The following is a 5,762-nucleotide window of genomic DNA, read 5'->3' as shown; positions in this document are numbered from 1 at the left end:
ATATATATATACATACATATATATTTAGATATATGTATATATTTATATTTACCAAGGGTACTGATTGCGAATCAAGATAATTTGAAATAGTTGACAGCTTAAATCTTTTCTCCATCTATAATGATATTACCTATTTGTCCAGTGGTGAACATTTTTATTTCTTCATGTTGTGATATAATGATGCACATTGAAGGATGTTAGCAATTTCTGCTCACCTTGGGTCTTTTATCAACACTTTTGACTTGAACAGTCAAGACATTAAAAGATTAATTGCATTAGAAAAATCTGTTCAGTCAGGGACCTCTCTGGAGACTAAGGTGTGCCTGATACAGACCATGGTCTTCACAATAACTTGCTATGCATCACAGAACTGAACATTGACCACATATGATGAAAGAACTGATACCTTTGAATTGTGGTGCTGGGAAAGATTATTGAACATACCACGGACTACCAAGAGAACAAACAGATCTGTTCTGTTCTGGAGAGGGTGAAACCAAGCTGCTTCTTAGAGGAAAGGATTTTGAATCTCCGTCTTATATACTTTGGTCATGTTGCTCAGAGGGACCAGTCTTTGGAGATGGACATCATACTTGAAAGGGTGGAGAGACAGCACAAAAGGAAAACACCAAATAAAAATGGATTGACACAGGGGTAACGAGGATAGGGGTGTCAGAGGTGGTGAGATTGGCTCAAGATAGAACAGGGTTCTGAGCTAGTGTGCATGAGTATCTTGACTGCGCATAATAACAACAACAATAACACTTAAGGCAGTATTTTATCTTCTGCAGCAAATTATTTAAGTCCTCGATTTCACCAGGCAAGTTTATGTAATCTGCATAACACATTGTTAATAAATATTCTTCCAGTCCTGATTCCTCATTCTTCTTTATATAATCCAGCATCTCATATTATTTTTTTAACATGCGGATTGACTATGTATCAAGAAAGAATACAACAATGACACACAACTTCCCTGATTTTTAAACCAGCTCTGTTATGTTTCCTTGTTTTGTCCAGATGACTGCGTCTTGGTTTATGTACAGGTTTCACACAAGCATAATTGAGTGTCCTGGGATTTCCATTTTTCTCAATATTATTCATAATTTTTATAATTCGCATAGTCAAATGACTATGTATAAACTCAGGATAGAGCAAGGTTCAGAGGTATTGTGGACAGGGTCACTAAGAGTTGGATTCAACTTGATGGCAGGTAACAACAGTCTTTAGAGAATATTATGCTTGGTGAACTATAAGAACAGTAAAAAAGAATTCCTTTAGAAAGTCAGACTGACACAGTGTCTTCAATAACAAACAAGATGAAACATAGCAATTATTGTGAAGACGATGCCCAACAGCAATTATATCCTGTCAAAGTAAATAAGATGTCTCAAGTAAGTACTAAATTTTGTCATATCTTTCTCTACTTTTAAAATCTTTATTCACATGTGTATTAAAGTAATAAACTTGTTGTTGTTGTTGTGTGTAGTTGAATTGGAAGCAACCCATGGCTGACCTTCTGGAGAGTTTTCAGAGGCAGTTAATCATTCTCCCTTGGAACAGCTGGTGGATTTGAACTGCATGCCTTTGGGATTGCAGCACAGATTCTTGCCACTCGGCCAACAGGGATCTCTTAGTTTGATCAGGTTAAAACCAAACAAAACCCCAATGCAGTTCCCTAAAGTTAATTCTGATGTATGGTCATCTTTCACCGTGTTTCTGAGGCTGTAAATGTTACATTCTTTGAAAACTCTCTGGAGGGTCAGTTATGAGTTACTTTGTGCTTGATAGTATATGACTCAATAAATGTTAATGGCTTATTAGTTACTGTTAGGTTTGAACTGCCAGCTTCTCAGCAGCCCAAAGTTTAACATACAGTTAACATTATAAATTGCACTGCATCTTTCGTATTACAACTGAACAGACCATTGACTTAATAAGAAATTTCATTTTTCAGTTGAAAATATTCAAGTATTTCTAAATACACCATTCCTGTGAGCAAAAGCATTACTTGGGTACTTCAGACAAACCTTCAGCCTTAAGATCTGGGAGACTATGTCAGATTTGTTTGTTGATTACTCAGACATGGGCAATGTTTGCTCTTTCTGGTGCAAACCCTGGTTTCCATTCCACTTTTATTAATGGAATAAAATCTACAGCTAAAGATACTTGATCTAAATCAAATACATTTTAAAAATTCTGATAATGATGAGTAAGAGCCTCCAATAGACTTGGACACTATTGAAGTTAGTCTGAAACAAAATTTAGCACAATACACAATATTCAACATCTTTGTGAGCTAGCAAAAGTTCCATAAAATATCCAATTAAAATATAATTTGTTAACCATGTTTCCAGTCATCAGTCTTAGATCTGAGCATGCACAGTTCCAAGGCTTGACTGTGAGTATGCAGGGGATGGAAAGGAAGTGTCTGCATAAAAAGACAGAGGAAGATGGACAGTTGGAAGTGCATCAGGTTGCATATAAATGTTTTCCACATGCACCTATTTGGGTCTGAATCTAATTGGGCTGTAATTTACATGGTTAGGTTCTCCTTGAATCTACTTATACTATATTTTTTGCAGCATATGTCATCTGCTTCTAATTCATTTCATAGTGATTCTTCATGACTGAAACGTGAATCATTTTGTTAATTTAGTAAAAATTGGGAGACTGGATTTGCAATACACAATACATCCCTCTTCTTGCAATCAGAGAGGAGTATTATGTATATATACGATGTATTTTCCTTTCTGATTATTGAAATCACCCTTATATTGGCTTGGAAACCACAGGAGGTTATGTAAAAGCAGCTTTAAGATTTTGCCTGGGATTTCAAATTGCTAGTCCAAGGACCCTATGATTCAGCAAAATAAAAATTTTTCTATTAGCTTCTTGTCAGTAATTCCTGGCCATCTCAGACAGCATGACCATTATACCAAGCCATTTGAAAGAAATAGTTTTGATTCTTCTTATTCAATATTGAAAGTTTTCTCTCCTTGATATGTTTATTATCTTAATCTAAAAGAAAGCCTACCAAAAAAGTCCTTAAGCAGGAGATAGGGGAACTGGCTCCCTGTATATAGAACACAGCTTCTGTAAAAGGGCAATGGAAAATTTGGAAACAGATAATGGTAATGGTTGGACAATGTGACAATCAAAAATAATGGCATTGAGATATACACTCAAACAATGAATTGTTACACATGCATTTACAACAGAAAAGGAAATAAATATTATCTTGATATTCCTACACATGTTGCTGTTACCTGCCATCAAGTGGAGTATGATTCACAGTGACCCTATGAACAACAGATCTGGATCCTGCCCTCTTGGGCCATCTTTATCATATCTGAAACATTTGATCCTATTGATGTGGTCATTTCAATCACTCTCATTGAGGGTTTTCCTTTCTTACCTGCCCCTCCATCTTTCGCACTTTGATATCATTTTCCAAGGAAAGTGCCTCTCCTAGCTTCTAAGGAGTGTTATCACTGCACTTTTTCCAAGATGTATTTGTTTATTCTTTTGGCAGTCCATCCATTATTCTGTGCTCTTCTCCAACTCAAACACATCAATTCTTATTCCGTCATCTTTATTCATTATTCAGTGCTCCGATGTACAGCAAGTGATTGAAAAGATCATGTCCTGAAGCAGGAGCAACTCAGTCTTCAAACTGAAATTATTGCTCTTCATTAATTGGAAGAAATCCCTGACAGCAGCAGCCTTGCCCAATCCAGAATATCTTCTGATCTCCCGACAGCTGGTCCAAAGGATGTTGATTACAGATTCAAGTAAGATGAATGGTTGACAATTTCAATCTTGTCTCCATTTATCATGATATAACTTACCTGTCTAGTGGTAAGGATTTTTGTCTTCTTCATGTCGAGATGTAATCCGTATTGAAAGCTTCAGTGTTTGATCTTCTGCAGCAAATGGTACAAGTTCTCCTCACTTTCAACAAGCAGGTTGTATCATCTGCATTACATGGGTGTTGACGAGTCTTTCTTCTATACATTCTTCTTCATAAAGTTCAACTTCATGAATTACTAGTTCAGCATACAGATTGAACCAGTATGCAGAAAGGATATTTAATCTGTATACACTATGTATGATGTGTTATTATGGTGGAGAGGAGATTGAAACTGTCAATAGCTTCATCTTGCTTGGATCCACAATTAACACCCTTGGCACTGGCATTCATGAAATAAGGAGACTTACTGCACTGGGAAAATCTGCAGTTATGGACCCTTCCAAATTATTGAGGAGTAGTGATGTCAGTTTGAGGACTAAGGTGTGTCTGATTCGGGCCATAGTCTTTCTGATTACTAGCTATGCATCTGAGAGCTGGACAATGAATAAGGATAACAGTAAAAGAATTGATGCCATTGAGCTGTGGTGTTGGAGAAGAGCACTGAACATCCCATGGACGGCCAAGAAACAAACAGATATGTCTTGGAGAAGGTGCAGCCAGAGTGTTCCTTACAGACAAAAAAAGATGAGGCTTTCCTAACATACTTTGGACATATTGCTAGGGGGTGCTAGGAGGGACAAGATGTTGGGAAGGGTAGAGGGTCAATGAAGGAGAGGAAGACCCTCAACCAGGTGGATTGACACAGTGACTGCTGTAATGAGCTCTTGTATGTCAGGAAGTGTGAGGATGACACAGGACAGGGCTGGGTTTAGATCTTTTGTTTATAGAGTTGCTATGAGTTGTACTCAATAACACTTAATAACAACAACAACAACAGCATATACTATATATAGATAAGAAAATGACCCCAAATTTTTTAGTAGGAGACAATTTAAGTATGATCTCAATGTTACAAAGTTAAGTAAATTTGGATATGAATGTTGTTGTTGTTAACTGCCGTCGAATAGCAGGCAACTCCTGTATAATTTTCATTCTTTCTCCAGGTTCATAGGGTTTCCAGAGGCAAGCTATTGTGGAAGTGGATGCCACTCCTGCTTCCAAGATTGTTTTAATTAGGGAGCTCCACCAAACACTGTCCACCATGACTAACCATTCTCCCATGTGACTCATCAGTGTTACGGTGTTTGGCTCCACAGCAGCCACGAGTTACCTCTGTGCAGCAAGTGTACATAGTAGGGTTACATGACCTAGAAGAATGTTTCACCAAAAACAGTTAAAGGCAGGCCTGAGGGCCGCGGGCCAGAGGGCCTGACGGGATTTTAAGCTAGTGCTTGGAGCAGGCTCCACAGGCTCGACCCCACCTTTACTTACCCTTACTCTAAGGGTCAGGGCTGCCCATCCGCCTTTGAAGGCCAAAAAGGATAGTAACACACTATGTGAAAGTTACATATATCATGTATGCATATTCCTGAATTATCTATTTATGTGAACACTTTTAATTACGTACATATATTTGTATTTTTGGGTTGCTGTTGTTGTACTGTGTTGTTGTTGTTAGATGCTGTTGAATTGAATTATATCTCATAGCAACCATATGAACAGACCTGAACTCTATGCTATCCTGGGCCATCTTCATTATCTTTGACACACTTTTTTAATTTTTATTGTATTATTTTTACATGTACCGTCAAATCAAATCTGACTGGTGCAGGAGGAGATTGCCCCCTCCTTCTCCAGCAGAGCATCTGGTGGATTCGAACCGCATACCGCTGAGATTGCAGTACAGTGTCTTGCTACTAGGCCACCAGAGCTCCCTATCTTTGACACACTTGAGCCCATTGCTGCAGTAATGTGTCAATTCATCTTAATGGGGGTCTTTCTATCTTTT

Source organism: Elephantulus edwardii, unplaced genomic scaffold (genome assembly GCF_000299155.1).
Source record: "Elephantulus edwardii isolate Elephantulus edwardi_28Jun2011 unplaced genomic scaffold, EleEdw1.0 scaffold00012, whole genome shotgun sequence".
Taxonomy (NCBI): domain Eukaryota; kingdom Metazoa; phylum Chordata; class Mammalia; order Macroscelidea; family Macroscelididae; genus Elephantulus; species Elephantulus edwardii.
Note: the sequence above shows the minus strand (reverse complement) of the source record.